This window comes from Cryptomeria japonica, chromosome 10 (assembly GCF_030272615.1).
Source record: "Cryptomeria japonica chromosome 10, Sugi_1.0, whole genome shotgun sequence".
In the NCBI taxonomy this organism is placed as follows: Eukaryota; Viridiplantae; Streptophyta; class Pinopsida; order Cupressales; family Cupressaceae; genus Cryptomeria; species Cryptomeria japonica.
Genome location: NC_081414.1, coordinates 449,773,848 through 449,792,735, shown reverse-complemented (window position 1 = coordinate 449,792,735; position 18,888 = coordinate 449,773,848). Strand labels below are relative to the sequence as shown.

Below are 18,888 nucleotides of genomic sequence, written 5' to 3'. Positions count from 1 at the left end.
TGAAGAAGAGCCTCAAGAAGCAGAAATTGACATCGAAGGTGTCCTAAACCTCAAGACAAACGCTATTCCTCGAGGGATGGTACAGATGGAAAGGATCTTTGACTGGAATCAGTTGAAGTCTCGCAAGGAAGGTGATTCCGAAGGAGGCATATGTGACAAGATCAACGTAGGCTTGAGGGATAATCAGAAGAATGTGTTGATAGGGAAAGTATGCACGGCCCAAGAAAGAGAGGGAATTCTCAGAAACATGAGAGAATTTTTGGATGTCATCGCTTGGGGGTATGGAGACTTGAAAACTTATGATACCTCAATCATAACGCACACCATACCACACAGACCAGATTCGAAGACATTTAGGCAATGACAGTGACCAGTGAATGCTCTTTTAGAGCCTTTGATCTATCAGGAAGTAAAGAAGTTGTTGGCTGGCTGCATCATCTTTCCAGTAAGACACTCTACGTGGGTCGTAAACTTGTCCCTGTAAGGAAGAATAACGGTGAAATCAGATTGTGCATGGACTTCGCAATCTGAACAAAGCATCAAAAAAAGGTAACTACCCGCTGCCCTCTTTGGATGAGGTGTTACAAATTGTCAACGAATCCCAAATGATGTCATTTTTGGATGATTATTCTGGATACAACCAGGTAATGGTTGAGTACGAGGACAGACTGAAGGTAACATTCACCACAAGGTGGGGAGTGTTTGTGATAGGGAGGACTCTAGATTGCTTGAGTTAGCTTGACTCACACCAAGGCCTTTTTCCTAGCCTAACCCGGGAATGTTTCTCTCTATTCCCCTAATCCACTCTAGGCCCTCACTACCGAGGTTTATTACCTTTCTCTTTGCGAATTCACTTTCGTAAATCCACCAACTCACTATTCCACTGAATCTAACCAGACACCTTGCAGGGTTTTCTCTATCATTAGCTATACCTTCGACTTCTCCTAAGTCGTTTTCCTCTCAAGTTTGGATCTTTTCTCCTATTGATCCCATCTTCCTCTGGACTGAGGCTAACAGCCTAGACTCCGGTCTACCCTGCAAGTGATTCCTCTTGGTCATTGATACCTAGCCGGGCTATCATCAAGCTCGCCTAGGGCCAGTCTGCTGAAACGACCGACGCCATTCCCTGGTCTGCTACAAATAGAACTCTACTGTACATGGCTCTCTTCTTGATAACCTCCAATGGTCGTGTGGATCCCACGATGGAGAATCAAGACAGAGTCATGTTTATAATTACTTGTCACCAACAGGAAAACAAGAACAGAAAAACAACTTTGTCTATAGAGCCGAGCTTGGCACGACTTCACAATTGGAACTCACAAACACACAAAAGTAACATCTACTCTATCGCACTGGTATTGAAAGATTTAAGCCATTGTTTACAATTTACAAACACAATTTGAACTCTGAGAAAAAGGAACCAGAAAATGATCTTCACATTGCTATTCAAAAGAAGTTTGTTCATGTGGAATTAACACATCCGACAATCCCAATCCAACCTCCTAACCTCGTTACAGAATGCCCATTGGGTCTTTTATAGCCTCCTAGACATGTCATGAATCTTTCCTAACAGACGAGATTCAACTCGACACGGTTCGGTTTCTGACTATAACTGACTTTTTATTTCCATCGGGTCATCAGGTTAGCACCGAAACACTTATTCCGACGTCCGATGGCAGTTTACAACTTACTTGCTTTTCTATCGGGTCATCGGAGTAGCATCAAAACACTTCCTCCAATGTCCGATGACATTTTACCAATTGCGCACTTCCTCGTCAGTTTCCATCAGGTCATCGGAGTAGCAACACAAAACATTCTTGCCAATGGCCGATGGTGCGCTACACTTCCTCATCGGGTTATCGGCGTAGCTCCCAACCTGTTATGTCGATAGCCGATGATGCGCTCCACACAGTATGCTTTCCCATCGGGTTATCGGGCGACACGAAAACTAGTCTTGCCGATAGCCGATGGCTCCTTCTGACTTGCTCCAACCTGCTGGCAACCGCATCAGCTCATCGGGGTAGGTGGAAAACACTTCCGCCGATAGCCAATGGTTCCACTTTGACTCGCTCCAACCGCTGGCGACTTCATCGGGCTATCGGGGTAGGTAGAAAACAGTCCCGCTGATAGCCGATGGGTCCACACCGGTCTTACGTATACTCATCAAGGCATCGAGATAGGGTAAAACCAATTATTCCGGTGGTTGCGCTCCACATGCTGGCAGTGTCATCGGGGTAAGTCTCGCCGAAAACATGCACTCCAAAAAAGAAGACAAAGAAAACACTCCAAGCTCCCTATAAACAACCTGATGGACTTGAACCAGTCCTTATGCCAAAATTGAAAAGGGTATTTGCTCACCCTTAGGTGCTCCTGCACCATACTCCCCACACAAAAAATCAAGTCCCCCCTGGGGGCGGCAAGGCGACATCAGTACCCAGTCTTTTGAAATCAGATTCTACAACCCAAGTGGCTTCGGCTTCAGGTAAATTGCGCCACTTGATTAAGTGTTCCATATACACGCCATGCCTCGTTTTCTTCTACACCCTGGAATCCAAAATCTGGTCCGCTTGCGGTTTAGAAACAGGTGGTACTGGAATATCACTGAGAGTAGTCTCCCCTTCTGGAGTCGGTCCATCTGTCACTACTACGGGACCTTTAATCTGAACCAAGTCTTTGACATTAAACACAGGGGACAATGCCAAATTTTCGGGTAAGTCCACCTTATAGGCATTTGAGCCATATTTAGCCAAAATTTTGCAAGGACCTATTCTCCTCATTTGAAGCTTACTAGGGACTCCCTTTTGCAATCTTGCCTTGTTCAGATGTACCATAACCATGTCTCCAACTGCAAATTGAATGTCCTTTCTCCCCTCATCTGCTTTAGCCTTAATCCTTTGCGTAGCGTCGATCAATGTTTTCTGCACTTGTGCATGCACCTCTTTCATGGACTGAGTGAAATCCTCTGCATGTCCACTTCTTCCTTCCAAGCTTCCTAAATCTCTAAGTTCACAAACACCGCGTGGGTGGAGTCCATAAACAATCTCAAAAGGACTCTTGCTTGTAGTTCTATTGACACTGTCATTATAGGCAAATTCTGCCTGTGGTAGCACTTGATCCCACATCTGTCCATACTCTTTTGTCAGACACCTCAGAAGATTATCCAGTACTCGGTTAATGACCTCAGTTTGACCATCTGTCTGTGGATGATAAGTAGAACCAAAAGAAAGGTTAGTTCCCAGTCTTGTCCACAAAGTTTTCCAAAATTGTCCCATAAACTTCACATCCCTGTCTAAAACTATACTGAGAGGCAGCCCATGAATTCTTACCACCTCTTTGAAAAATAAATGTGCAATGTAACTAGCATCATGCGTAGTCTTGCAGGGAACAAAATGACTCATTTTACTAAACCGGTCAACAATGACAAAAATACTATGCAGGCCAGTCTTGGTTTTTGGCAAACCCACAACAAAGTCCATGCTGATGCACTCCCATGGTCTTTTGGGAATCGGTAAAGGTTGGTATAGTCCAACATTTGAACGAGTACCCTTGGCTCTCTGACACACAAAACACTGCTCAACATACTTCCTGATATCTTTATGCATTTTCGGCCAATAATAAAATCTTTGCACCAACTCAAGTGTTTTATTCAAACCAAAATGTCCACTAAGACTTCCATTATGTTTTTCCTTTATGAGATTTTCCCTCATAGATCCCCTTGGCACACATAAATGACATCCCTTAAACAAAAGACCACTCTGCAATGTGTAATCTGCATACTGGCTATTGAAATGATTATTAAACTCACTGCATATCTTGTATACCTCAGAGAAGTCTTCATCTTCCCTATAAAGCTCCTTGAAACTCTCCACACCTATGCTCTGTAAAGTCACTTCTTGGACAGTGAGAAGTTTTCTACTTAAGGCATCTGCTACCTTGTTCGGCTATCCCTTTTTGTGCTTGATAGTGAAAGTGTATGCCTGCAGGTATTCTATCCATTTGATGTGTCTATTGCTCAACTTTTCTTGAGAATTGATAAAACTCAAGGCTTGGTTATCTGTAAACACTACAAATTCTTTGGGCAAGAGATAATGCCTCCACTTCCTAAGAGCTTGCACTAAGGCATAAAATTCTAAGTCATAGGATAAGTATCTCTTCTTGGCGTCATTCAATTTCTCACTAAAGAATGCTATTGGTCTTCCCTCTTGGTTCAAAACAACTCCTACTGCTATATGACTAGCATCACATTCTAGGGTAAACAACTTATCAAAACTTGGTAAAACTAGGATGGGTTGGGTAGCTATCCTCTCTTTGAGCAACTCAAACCCCTGGTCGGCTTCTTTAGTCCACCTAAACTTAGTTTTCAACCCACCCTTAATTGTATCAAAAACAAGAGCACAAATTTCACTAAAACCTCAAATGAACTTCCTATAAAATTGGGGAAGTCCATGAAAACTTCTTACCTCAGTAGCAATTTTCGATGTAGGCCAACTCTGTATTGCTTCCACCTTGCTAGGATCCATTTCTAAAATACCTTGGGATACTAGAAAACCCAGATCAATGAGTTCTTGTTTCATGAATTCACATTTTTCAAGGTTGATTGCCAACTGTTCCTCATGTAGTTTCCTTAATACAATCTGCAAGTGTTTCAGATGCTCTTCCTCTATTTTGCTGAATATGAGGATATCATCAAGGTATACGACTACAAACCTACCTATGTAGTCCTTCAACACCTCATTCATCAACCTCATGAAGGTACTAGGGGCGTTAGTAAGCCCAAACAGCATAACTAACCACTCATATAACCCCTCTGTAGTCTTAAAAGTTGTTTTCCATTCATCCCCTTCTTTAATCCGGATCTGGTGATATCCACTTTTTAAATCCAGCTTAGTAAAATACTTTGCTTCTCCCAGACAGTCCATTAAATCCTCAATTCTAGGGATAGGAAATCTGTATCTTATGGTGATTCTGTTTATTGCCCGAGAATCAGTACATAATCTCCATTTACCTCCTTTCTTGGTTGCTAACACCACTGGTACAGCACCCGGGCTTATACTTTTTCTGATTAGACCTTGGTCAAGCAGCTCTTGTACTTGTCTTGCCACTTCTTTGTTTTGTTCAGGAGTCATCTTATATGCAGCCTTATTAGGTAGTGATGCTCCGGGAATAAAGTCTATCTGGTGACTTACTGTTCTGGGAGGAGGTAGTCGCACAGGTGTTCCATCACTCACAATGTCCTTAAACTGTTCTAAGAACTGCTGAACCTCTGTAGGTAAAACTTCTTGTTTAGTCTTCTCTGCTTGACTAGGTTTCACTAAGAGAGCATAATGTTCTCCATCTCCTTTCTTGAGAACTCCCAAAAATTCTTTTCCTCCAGTCAACAACACATTAGGACCACTGGTCTTGGTTCCTTCATCCTCTACCAAAGATTGAATCTTGTATGTCACCCCTTCCTTTGTGAATGCTTAAGAGTTCTTTTCACCATCATGGATAGCTTTTCTGTCAAATTGCCACAGTCTACCTAGCAACAAATGGCAGGCGTCCATGGGTAGAACATCACATAAAATTCTGTCAGAATATTTCCCAATTGCAAATTCAACCCATACTTGTTCATTTACTAACACGTGTTGTCCTTTATTCAACCATGTGACCTTGTAAGGATGACTGTGTGGCATGCTACTCAACCCAAGTTTACTTACTGCTTCTTCGGAGATGATATTGTCAGTTGATCCTGAGTCAATGATCACCCTACAGACCTTACCAAGTATCTTGCGCTTTACTCTGAAAAGAGACCTCCTCTGTTTAGGCTCTTCCTTAACCGGTTCCCTGATTAGTACCCTTCTAACCATCAGATTCTCACCATTCTCTAAATCAAGATTTACTTCAGGAGACTTCACACTACGAGAATCCTCTTGCACATAGTTGATTCTTTTCTCTGAATGTGATGAGGTTGCCTTCTCCGGACACCTATATGCAGGATGACCAAAATTACTGCAATGGTAACACTTAATGTTTGCAAAGTATGAACCTCCACCAGAACTTCCAGATCTACCTCTGTTATGGTTGTTATGGCCTCTTCCTCTACCATAGTTTCCTCTTCCACTGGATTCATTAGACTGCTCAGTCAATTTTGACTCTCCTTGTGGTCTCATTTCACTTCCTCTGCCACTGTAGCTTCCTCTATAACCTTTTGACTCTCGGCCTCTACCTCTGCCTTTACTAGTACCTTCATGTTTCTTCTTATTCTTTTCTTCTACTTTCAGGGTCAACTGATAACATTTGTGAACGGTAGTTGGACTCAACAAACTTATTTCCTCTTGTATGTTCCATCTCAGACCGTTAAGATATCTTGCTACTCTGATGGTTTCATCCTCCATCACTTTTGACCGTAGACACAACTTCTGGAACTCTTCAATGTAGGTACTTACATCTAACTCCTTCTGCCTTAGGTTTTGTCTTTTCCTATGCAACTGCACTTCATAATCCTCAGGAAGATAAGTCCCTCTGATTTTGTTTACCATCCCTTTCCAAGTAGAGATGGGGATCTTACCTTCTCTCTCTCTCTCTCTCTCATTTTGTATAAACTTCCACCAAGTAACAACAACACCTCTCATTCTTGACTTAGCCACTTTAACCTTTTGGGCCTCAATCACACCTTCACACTCAAAATGATTTTCCATACCTTCTATCCATTCCATTACCAATTCTGCTTCCATCTTGCCACTAAACAGTGGTACTCCTAACAAAGACTTTCCACTCATTGCCTTCAAAGCCTTCAAGAATGGTACTTGATCAACAACAGGGTCTGGGGCAGGGAATTCATCCTCTATTGCTAACATTTTACCCTTCTCATCTATCTTCCCAGTCACTTCTGTTGTCTTGACTTCCATCACACCTAGTTTTTGCTCCAACTGCTCCAACCTTTCCTTGAGCAATCGGTTTTCCTCTTCTTGGTCTTCGACCTTCTTAGCCAATTCTACATTGGTCACCATCTTTACTCCTTCCTTTGATACTAGATCAGTCTTGCACTCTTCGCCCCAAATCTTTAACTGGCTCTGATACCAATCTGATAGGGAGGACTCTAGATTGTTTGAGTCAGCTTGACTCACACCAAGGCCCTTTTCCTAGCCTAACCTGAGAATGCTTCTCTCTACTCCCCTAATCCACTCTAGGCCCTCACTACCGAGGTTTATTACTCTGCTCTTTATGAATTCACTTTCGTAAATCCACCAACTCACTATTCCACTGAATCTAACCAGACACCTTGCAAGGTTTTCTCTATCATTAGCTATACCTTCGACTTCTCCTAAGTCGTTTTCCTCTCAAGTTTGGATCTTTTCTCCTATTGATCCCATCTTCCCCTGGACTGAGGCTAACAACCTAGACTCCGGTCTACCCTGCAAGTGATTCCTCTTGGTCACTGATACCTGGCCGGGCTACCATCAAGCTCGCCTAGGGCCAGTCTGTTGAAACGGCCGACGCCATTCCCTGGTCTGCTACAAATAGAACTCTATTATACATGGCTGACTCTTCTTGATAACCTCCAATGGTCGTGTGGATCCCACGATGGAGAATCAAGACATAGCCATGTTTATAATTACTTGTCACCAATAGAAAACAAGAACAAAAAAATAACTTTGTCTATAGAGCCGAGCTTGGCACGACTTCACAATTAGAACTCACAAACGCAGAAAAGTAACATCTACTCTATCGCATTGGTATTGAAAGATTTAAGCCATTGTTTACAATTTATAAACACAAATTGAACTTTGAGAAAAAGGAACCAGAAAACGATCTTCACATTGCTATTCAAAAGAAGTTTGTTCCTATGGAATTAACACATCCGACAATCCCAATCCAACCTCCTTCTAACCTCGTTACAGAATGCCCATTGGGTCTTTTATAGCCTCTTAGATATGTCATGAATCTTTCCTAATAGACGAGATTCAACTCGACACGGTTCGGTTTCTGACTATAACTGACTTTTATTTCCATCGGGTCATCGGGTTAGCACCGAAACATTTATTCCGATGTCCGATGGCAGTTTACAACCAACTTGCTTTTCTATCGGGTCATCGGAGTAGCATCAAAACACTTCCTCCGATGTTCGATGACATTTTACCAATTGCGCACTTCCTCGTCAGTTTCCATTAGGTCATCGGAGTAGCAACACAAAACATTCTTGCTGATGGCCAATGGTGCGCTCCACTTCCTCATCGGGTTATCGGCGTAGCTCCCAACCTGTTATGCCAATAGCCGATGATGCGCTCCACACAACATGCTTTCCCATCGGGTTACCGGGCAGCACGAAAACTAGTCTTGCCGATAGCCGATGGCTCCTTCCGACTTGCTCCAACCCGCTGGCAACCTCATCGGCTCATCGGGGTAGGTGGAAAACACTTCTGCCGATAGCCGATGGTTCCACTTTGACTCACTCCAACCGCTGGTGACTTCATCGGGCTATCAGGGTAGGTAGAAAACAATCCCGCGGATAGTCGATGGGTCCACACCGGTCTTACGCATACTCATTGGGGCATTGGGATAGGGTAAAACCAGTTATTCCGATGGTTGCGCTCCACATGCTGGCGGTGTAATCGGGGTAAGTCTCGCCGAAAATATGCACTCCAAAAAAGAAGACAAAAAAAACACTCCAAGCTCCCTATAAACAATCTGATGGACTTGAACTAGTCCTTATGCCAAAATTGAAAAGGGTATTTGCTCACCCTTAGGTGCTCTTGCACCAGTTTGCTTACCGACGGATGCTTTTTGGGTTGATCAACATAGGTGCAACATTCCAACGCGCCATGGACATCGCTTTCAAGGACCTGGTAGGCAAGTGCATAATCATCTATATGGACGATTTGACTGTGTTTTCCAAGAAAAGGGAAGACCATGTGGATGATCTGAGAAAAGTTTTTCAGCGATACCGACAATTCGGGGTTTCTCTAAACCCCAAAAAATGCATGTTCGGAGTGACTGAGGGCAAATTGCCTGGTCATGTTATCTTAGATAGAGGGATCTTAATTGACCCCGACAAAATCAAAGCCATACTACAGATCAACCTTCCCGCAAGTAAAATGGAGCTGAAATCATATTTCAGGAAGATAAATTTCGTCAGAAAATTTATAACCGGATTTGCAGAAATAGTGCGGCCCCTCAATGACATGCTCAAGAAGGATGCCAAGATAGAATGGACCATGGTGACCAAAAAGGCTTTTGAGGAGATCAAACAAGCTATTGTCTAAGCACCAATTTTGGTAAGCCCGGATTATTTACGACCCTTCTACATCTACTCTTTTGCTTCTGAGCATACCTGTGCCGCAATTCTAACTCAGAGGAAAGACAAAGAAGGGGAGCATCCAATAGAATTCATGAGTAGCCCGTTGAAGGATGCAGAGCTGAGGTACCCCAATATAGAGAAGCAGGCCTGCCTATGCACTGGTTAAGGCCATCAAGAAGTTTCGGCACTACATATTGAGAAGCAAGATACATTCCATAGTGCCGGATGTTGCTGTGAAGACACTGCTAATGCAAAATGAGCTGGGAGAAAGAAGAGGCAAGTGGGTGACCATCATCCAAGAGTACGATATTGAAATCTAGCCCATGAAGCTAGTTAGAGGTCAATGTTCAGGGATCGTACATTAGAAATACTTGAGCAAGTCTCGCCAGATGAATGGTATGTGACATCTCGTTTTACTTGCTAAATCAGAAGTGTCCATCACACCTCAATCTAGTGCAGAAAAGATCTCTAAGGATGAAAAGAAGCCGCTTTATGCTGCAAGGAGCTGTCTTGTACTAGAGAAATCATGAAGGGATTTACCTAAGATGCGTAAATCGAGGAGAAGCAAAGCATATCATGGAGTAGTTCCACACGAAGTATGGAACCGGACATGGATCAGGTTTGGCAACAACCCACTAGATATTAAGGGCAGGCTATTATTGGCCTAACCTATTCAGGGATACTCATGAACATGTAAAGACCTGTCACGTTTGCCAAGTAGCTGCAACCAAGGAACGGACCCCAACAATGTCGCTGCAGCAAGTTGTGGAGGTGAAGTCGTTCAGTCAATGAGTGCTCGACTTTATTGGTATGATCAATCTACCTTCCTCTGCGCAACACAGGTGCATTCTAACTGCTTCCAATTATTGTATGAGGTGGTCAGAGGCTCAATCTTTGAAACAATGCAATGCTGATGCTGTTATTAAATTTTTAAAGGAAAATATTATTACATGCTTTGGATGTCCGCATGCCATAGTTTGTGATAACGGTCCTGCATTTGCATCATTAAAATTTTCTAACTGGGCTTTTGATGATGGGATTACGTTAAAATTTTCATCTAACTACTATCCCCAAGGGAATGGTCTAGCCGAGTCCACCAACAAGAACTTGTTACAGGTGATTAAAAAACTGCTTGATAAGAATCCTAAGCTCAGGTTCACCCTTTGGGCAGACCACACGAGACTTAAGTCAGCCATCAAAACATCACCATATCACTTATTATACGGATTAGACCCCATTTTCCCCGTGCAATTGAGAATTCCCACCTTGCAGTTCATGCAAGAATATCTAGGGATCGATAACAATGTTGAAGCTAGACTGTCCCAACTGTTATATTTGGAAGAGAAGAGGGACAATGCGATTGATAAATTCACCAAGCATCAGGAGGTGGTCAAACGCTAGTTTGACAGGAGAGAAAAGGTGAAAGCCTTTCACATTTCTGACCTCGTCCTTTGCTGGGACAAAGCACATGAACGGAAAGGAGAGCACGAGAAATTTCATAATCTATGGCTCCATCCTTTCCAAATTTTTGAAATTTTGGGAGAAAATGCATTCCGATTGAGGAACCTAACAAGTGAGGACGTTCCCTTGCCTGTAAATGGTCAATTCGTTAAGCATTACTTCCAACCATAGGTTTGTTTTGAAGCCTTTTTTGTGTAAATATTAGAATAGTTTTTTCGTTTTCCTGCTCTAGATTAGTTTGCTTTTTGCTTTAGTTTAGGTTTGCTTTTGAAGGGGTTGGTCTTCTGTCATTTTGGAAGGAGTGTTTGCGTTCGTTGTATGGCATTGGTGTGCAAAGTAAGAGATTGGTGACCTATTGTTTCTTCGATCTTAGCTCTGGTAAGACACTTAATCACCAGAACATCCCATAGGGAGCTTAGATCGATCTAGAAATCCTTTCATCTCAAAATCTTGTTTCTCGTCAAAATTTATCCTCAACATCGTGATTACTACACTTAACAGTTGCATGGAATTAGTTGTTCGTCAAAAGGACACCGTGTCAATGTCAAAATCTGAAGCTCTGCTTCCGCGACCACTATTATGCTCAATCCCACATAGGCTTCATTGCCTACAAAGCCGCAAAAGGTGAAAAGTGAAGAAAATCAAAAGGAAGAAACTTAAAAAGCAATGAAATATCAAAAGAGACTTGGCTTTGGGAGTGCAAACACCTCTATTGGTATTGAAAAAGAAAATCTACCGGAAACAAAGCAATCTCTATGAGCTTACAGGTGATAACTCCACCAGGGCTATGAATGCTTGCTGGTAGCGGGGCTCTATCCAGGTTGCTTTTGGAGTATGAGTCCCCAAGGTAGCTTGACACAATGAAACATTTATGCTTCAACTCTTTTTAAGATAGAATGAACCTCATTGCACACACTGGCTAATCCGATGATTTATGATTTGATTTAACCTGCATCATTATTTAGTCTTGAAAGACTTTTCTTTATCTTTTCCTCCAACTTGTGGTGGTTAATCCAAAGATTCTGGGTTCGATCCGGACTATCATCCCTGAAATGATTGGAAACATTTCTCCAACAGAGTCACCATTTGTTGTGCCTTGCACACACTCCCCGTTGTCGGCAGGGTCCCCCCTTCTTCTTCCTCTATTGCCTCATCGAGGCCTTGAGAAGGAGTTTTGTGAGTTCGCAGAGAGAAGTCGCAACAATGAAGATTTTGAGCATTGGGAAGGTGATCCAACCTAAGATTGAACTATCTTGAGTCCTATATCCTAGAGGGTTCGCATCTTGAAAATGAGAAGCAAAATTTTGCATCTAATCCAGACCACCAATAAAACACGAGGTTTTGAAAAACTGAGAAAAAAGTTGGCTATTTGAGTAAGAAAGCACCTGAGGCAAGGTCACAAAATGTTGTCAAATCAAAATTGCTTTTCAGCAACTTTGAAACCTGAAGCCAGGATGCCTAAGGCATATCAAAGATCTCACAGTCTAAATTGACCTAAGTTTTAAGTCTACAACATATATGGCAAAAATCTTGCAAAATGCCTAGAGTGCCTGAAGTTGTCAAAGTGTAGGCGAAATTCATAAAGTTAAAATCTCGCATTTAAGCCAATTTGGCCGAAATTTTCAAAAAAAACAAAGTTGCGTGTTTTGGTCCATGAGGCCAAAATTCGTTGAAAAGGAACTCAACATTCCAAATCGCGCAAAAAGGCTCAAAAGGCCGAAAACTTAAACAAAGGACTTAGTCGCGCAATACATCCATAAGACCCGAAATTCATAAAAAAAAGAGGGGCCATTTTAAAACAAAGTCGCAAAAACTCTAAATCACATGTTCCTCCTCCAAAGGCCAAAAATGTAAACATGTTGAAATCATGCAAATCGGCCTTTTGGCCCGAAATGTGAGAACTCAAAACTTAAGTCAAGAAGAAAGAATCATGCAAATCGGCCTCCATAGCCCAAAAATTCAAAAGCTAAGGGCGATGTAAGAAAAAAGAAGTATAAAGCTGCAATTCGGCTGTTTTAGCTGAAAAAGTAAACATCAAAGTCGCACGAAGAGTCTTCTTAGGAGTAAAACGTCAAAGTCACGCAAAAAGGCTCAATAGGCCGAAAACTTAAAATCGTACAATCCAGCAAGAAAAGCCGAAGTTTGTCAGGAGTCGCCAAAAATCAAAATTGCATATTGCACCCAAATTGCTTGAAGTTCATCAAAAAAGGTTTTTTTTTTAAAGTCGAAAGGAGAGTCGCTCATCTTCCCTTGAGTGTCGAGTTTGTAGTATATATCGCGCCCATTGTCAAATTAGCCGAACTCCATGTTGGAGCATGTAGGCGAGGATAGGGTTCGATGGTTTTGTTGAATTTGCAAGGTGTTTAAAGTTTCACTTCACAGCACTGAAATTCGCCAAAAAGGGAGGGGCGTTCAAATAAAGTTGAAGTTGCGAATTTCATTTAAAAGTTCGAAGATCATTAAACCTAAAGGTATTCAAAATCGGCATCCTTCTTGAGGATAAAATTCACATTTTTATCAAAACATCCGAGTTTGTATAAAGGCAAAATTCTCTTCTAGCAAAGTTCGGCATTTTGTTTAGAATTACAAAATTGCTCCAAGTCAGTCGCCACTTTCGCCAAATTCGCACAATAGTTTTGCAAACAATTAGTTCCTACAAACCGCTGCCAGGTAAGTCGGAATTTACCTTTCACATGGTTAAACTTTGCAAGAATCATGTTTTTCTTCTTTGCTTAGGGTTAGTATGCAATTGCGTTGTGTAAAATCTTGAAGATTAAACCCAAACTTAACATCAACACAACCATCGTTTGCCGAAATTGACCCTCCAACCGAAAATTTAAAACTTAGGCAAATTTAGGGGTTCTAGCCGAAATTGCAAAACATGGACTCATCTTTTCAAAAGAACGCATTCAAAACGATCAACACAAACAAACTTAAAAACTTAAACGTTGAATCGCGCAAACTGTAGCATTTGCAACTTTTCAATCGTGAACAACGTAGGGAGCAGTATTTTGAAAATTTGCTCAAACCAACAACTAACCAAAACTAACTGATCTTCCATGTCCAGATTGCATTTAAAATGCAAAATTTAAATTATTTAATAGCCTGTTTTAAACGTGCTTTCAAGTTTTAAATTATCTTGCTGATCATCGATTTTATCGCTAACGCTGTCTTCTGGCACTGCTGACCCGCATTTTTCACCTTAACCTGTCTCGTAATTCATGTCCAGGTGTGCAAGATAAATGCCTAATCAGGTGGCAGAATCTTCCAAAGGACCTGACGCACCAGGGACATCGTAGACCTCTAGAGCCGACGTTCCCCGCAAGCTTGAAAAAATGAAATATCAGTATCAGGGGGTGATCAAAGAGTACTTCCAATTCCAGGAGACGATTGGTATGGCTCTACCCATCATGAAGGCTCTATTTTGGATCACGCTCGGATTCCCGCACTGTAGACAATCCTTCATCCCCATAATATCAACACTTTTAAAGAGTGGTATTGGATTGTTAGCATGAAAAATGACATGGCGGGCAACATCAACAAAGTACAAGAGGAATGCAAGAAAGCCTTATCTAGTGTCGAGAATATCGGTGAAAATATCCTCAATGCGTTGGTCATCGGCTGGAAATATGGCATGGAGGGTGACGATGTAATATCACGTTGGAGTGATAGGTTAAGGACTGATAAGACCGCATACTCCATGAAGGACAGAGAATTCGCCAGCAGGTTGCACGCGGATATACTGTGTTTTGAGGCTCATCGACTAGAATGGTGAGAGCAGCTTCGAGTCGTAGACAACCATCGTGAGGGAATCCTTTTCAGAATGCATAATCATCCCATTCCTCCTAGTAAGGAATTGTTTCTTGTATGCACAAGGTTCCAAGAATATTTTCGGGCAAAGCGTGCAGCAAACTGGGACATATGGAAGGATTATTTGAAAGGGGAAATTGACTTTTTGGAAAAAGAATCTACCTTGGTGAAATAAAAAGAGCTTTCCTAGAGTTAGTTATTTCTTTCCAACTACCTAAGTTCATTGCAGATTTTGAGCTTTGTGCAAGTGCACTTTTGGGGGGGGCAACTTTGTGTTGGGTAGTTATTAGTTGGTAGTTGGTAGGGGATATTTGTTCCTTATTAATAGGTATGGGCAGCCATTCCTTGGAGGATGAATCTGGGCCACTTGTAAGATTAAATATGGGCCATTCATCCAATTTTGGATATCTATATAAGGGACTGTTTTTCCCTCTTTTTGTAAGAAGTTCTAAGATTGTTGCTGAAACTCTGGCGAACTTTATACAGATTTAATGGAAGTTAAAGTTGTCTTAATTTTATGTGAGTGCATGGTCTCCTTCACCATTTAATTTTCTGTTATGTGTTTTGTTTTCAGATAGTATTTTGAGGTTAGTATTTGATAGAAACCTTGGAGTTCTTACCATTAAGGATTGGCTGATTGCCATTCCCCTTGTATGGTTTGTCTTAACCCACTTATATGCTTAGTGCGATTATTAGATATCAAATGGATGGATGTAAAAGTTTTGCATTTATGTTTAATAGCATGAAAATCTAACTCCCTTTGAAGATTGCATCAGATTTGACATAATTGTGCTTTATTAGCTAGTAAAGTTGAATCTGGTTTTAGAAGGTTTCAGTCTATATTCCTGAACATGTTGTTTTGGGTAGATTAATTATCTTCTTTCTCTCTCTTTCTCCCCCTTTTTTTCCTTTATTTTTATCTAAAAGTTGAAGTCCAAAACAACATCATGTTAGAGATAAATCCGATGAAGTCAAGACTATAGAGTCTTAGGGAACCTATACAACCGAACCTGATTTTATCTAACCACGTAAGTCCCCTTTGTGTTTCCAGCAAAACACATCAAACAACTGAGTTATCCTGCAATCATGAAATGACAATTGGAACCTTGAGGTCGTCCTCGTTGATCAATTAAAAAGAACATTAGGGATCCCTTATTTCAAGACAGGATAGAATACTTAGCAAAATATTCTATTCTGCATTGACTAGAGAGAGTCGTAGTAATCCGACTTTAGCCACATCAACACAGTCCAAACTAGATAGAGTAGACCTAAAAACAACTTATTGCATCTTTCTATGTAGCCCCAAACATCAAAATAGTATTGGACAACTTCCCAAGTCAGCAACAGGGTAACGTGTAGAACTTTACCAATCGGCCCAAAAAAACAACTTCCAAATGAATTTACATAGTGCAAATCACATCGAGGCATAGCAGGACCCAAAGACAACTCGTCACAACCTCCAATGTTGGTGATGCATAGAAAGCAAGAGAATAGGCCTTATGGGCCGTAGTACCAAAGTTTTAAAAGTCGGACTCACCACGGACTCGGCAAACCAAAAAATTGGACTTGGACTCGGACTCGTCAAAGACTCGCGAAAGACTCGGCAAAAATAAAACCGTAGTTTTACAAAAAAATATAAAGAAAATAATGCATTTAGAGAACATAAGAGCCATAATTGAAACATTACATATGTCATATGACCTCCAAACACTCAATATTTGAAATTTCATCATTCATACTCATAGTTTCAAACTTTAAAATGTATAATAGCAGCATAAGTTTATAAATGTTTACAAAACTACATATAATGATAGGTCTAGATCTTCGGGGAGAGAGGAGAGACTGAGATAGAGTGGTTGAGAGAGGGGATAGAGGAAGAGTGATATGGAGATAGATAGGTCTAAAATTCGGGGCAGATAAAGTGAGTGAGATAGAGAGGGTGAGAGAATGCTAATAGGAGCCTACTGATTACTGAAATTTGACTGTCTGAAAATTTAAAAGATCTTCTAAAACCTAGAATTTGCATTATAATTCCTATAGATCTGAAACCACTCTCAAACATCTTGCAAATATATACATGAAATATAACTTACAGTATAAGAAAGGAAAAAGACATTGAAATGCCACTTATAATTAAATGTTATATTTCATGTATATATTCTGATGAAGAGAATGAGGATTGACTTGAAAAAGAAAGATTTAGATAATTTTTTGATGTGTTTTCTGGGTTGCAAGAGTCTAGTCAAAATAATCGCGAGTCCAAGCAAAAGACTCGCGCGAGTGAATTAGAAACACTCGCGAGTCCAAGCAAAAGACTCGCGCGAGTGAATTAGAAAGACTCGCTAGGACTCACCTTGCGAGTTTGTGGCGAGTCGACTCGTGGCACCACTGGACTCGCGAGTTCGTGGCGAGTCCATGAGTTTTTAAACTATGGGCCATACAACCACAAATCACCGTGAAAACCAACTCTAGACAATATGCGGCATCAAAGCTCAAGCACTATCATGTGGACCACATAGAGACCTTCCATGAATGCTCAACAACGTTCCAATACACTTCTTTCACACTGTCATGCCAAAACAAGTTGGCACAACCAAACAGATACAAAGTTCTTTATACTCGGAAGGCCAAAAAACACAGTCATGAGATAGAACATTATTAAACATACTTGTCGTACACTTCATCACTTGAAATTTGAATTAAGACATTGCATAGTAAGTACGTCCACCAAGCCATAGGAGCAAAAATTGTAATGCGGAGCATTTTCTACACTAGCCCTGACAAGCAACCAAACTACCAACATATTGCATTTGCCAGAAAACATTTGTGGCAACACTAGAGAGCTAAAAGGATAGGTGCACAACGTCCACCAAAAAAAGGAAGCTAAATTCCAAACCACAAGATCAATATTTTTAAGTGCAAAGGAATACAGAGCATTCTTCTAGATAGTCTTCAAAACACCTGTCTGTATTTTCACAGTTCACAAATCTGCAGAGACTAGAACATCCTTGTAGCACCATTTTCCTACTCAAGAGCAACAAGAGAGATAGAACAATAGCTTGTAGCATGCACAAGACCGTTAACATCATATCCACAATCTCACAATGCTTCTAATCCTCATCTTAAATGATATCATCACAGTTGACAACAAACAAGGCATGACGTCTAATCATGAACTTCAACAACATAACACATCATCATCATAGAAGAGAAAGCATTAATGACAACGCAACACCGAGGGTTGACATTAATAACAACAACACAACTGCACCTGAGACTTCAATGACAACACAATATGCTGATACCATATCTACAACAATCTTCAACACCCTTTTTTGATCCATTCCAACATTCTTAGAAACTATAACTTTTTTGGAGTGTCCCAAATGACAAGAAGTTCTTGGAGCCAAGATGTGCACAACGATACTTTTCATTTGCGAATTTGACATTGTGGGAGCACTCGACACTTCTTGGAGATGTCAGTCATCTTCGGAGAGCACCAAATTTTAGATAGATCCATATCCTATGCATTTAAGGTATTGGTTGTTTGGCCAAAATTCTTATTTTGGGCTATTTTAATACTTTTCGTAACTTTGGTAGTTGTGCCAAGAAAAATAAATTTTGAAATAGTTAAATACTAAAGTTGTCAAAAAAGTAAAATTATATAGAAAGGTGTTTTCAATGTGCAAATAAAGTGTCACTAGGCTCATGGTATTGAAAAGTGGTCATAAGGACACAATATTACTTTATTAAGGGAAAATGCTTTTTCAAAAAAAAAAATGAAAAGCAAAGAGCACTTTTTTCAGAAAAAGCAATGAAAAAGCAAGAAAATCATTTAATTTTTGTCAAAAAGCAACAAAAAGCAAAAATAATTCTTTTTTATAAAATAGCTCTAAACTTTTTATTGGAGGTTGGGTCTTGAAAAGAAGGGTAACTGATTTATTTTTCATTCTCATTTGCTCTGAGAAAGACTATGCATTCTTCATATTTCTTAAGGATGAAAACCCTCTTGGAATACCAATTTTGCGAACAAAAGCATTTGTAATACAAGCTGAGTTTTCTTTGTATGTTTGGTAAAATAGAAATATTTGATGTATTTTGAGGAATTTTTGATTACTAAATGTTACTAATGCAATTTGGTTGAATATTTTAACATATATAAAGAGGCTGTTTGAGATTTGAAGGGCCAATCCATAAAAAGGTGAACGTTGGTGATTTTGGTGAGTTATGTTGGAATTAGTACCTACTATACCAGTAGCATTATATCCTTGTTTCAAACCTGCAATTATCCTAATTTCTATTTTTGTCTGATATCAATTAGTCTCATGTGTTTGAGATAC

At 40.6% G+C, this 18,888-nt stretch overlaps 1 protein-coding gene across 1 annotated transcript in view; it reads left to right on the top strand.

Moving 5' to 3' along the window:
* The window catches only part of LOC131067533 (probable protein phosphatase 2C 40), a 153,515-nt gene that overhangs the window by 74,121 nt on the left and 60,506 nt on the right, over positions 1-18,888 (top strand). Inside the window, exon 2 of the mRNA XM_058002574.2 lies at positions 18,713-18,768. The gene's annotated coding sequence lies outside the window, so the exon portion shown is untranslated. The remainder of the gene's footprint in view (positions 1-18,712; positions 18,769-18,888) is intronic.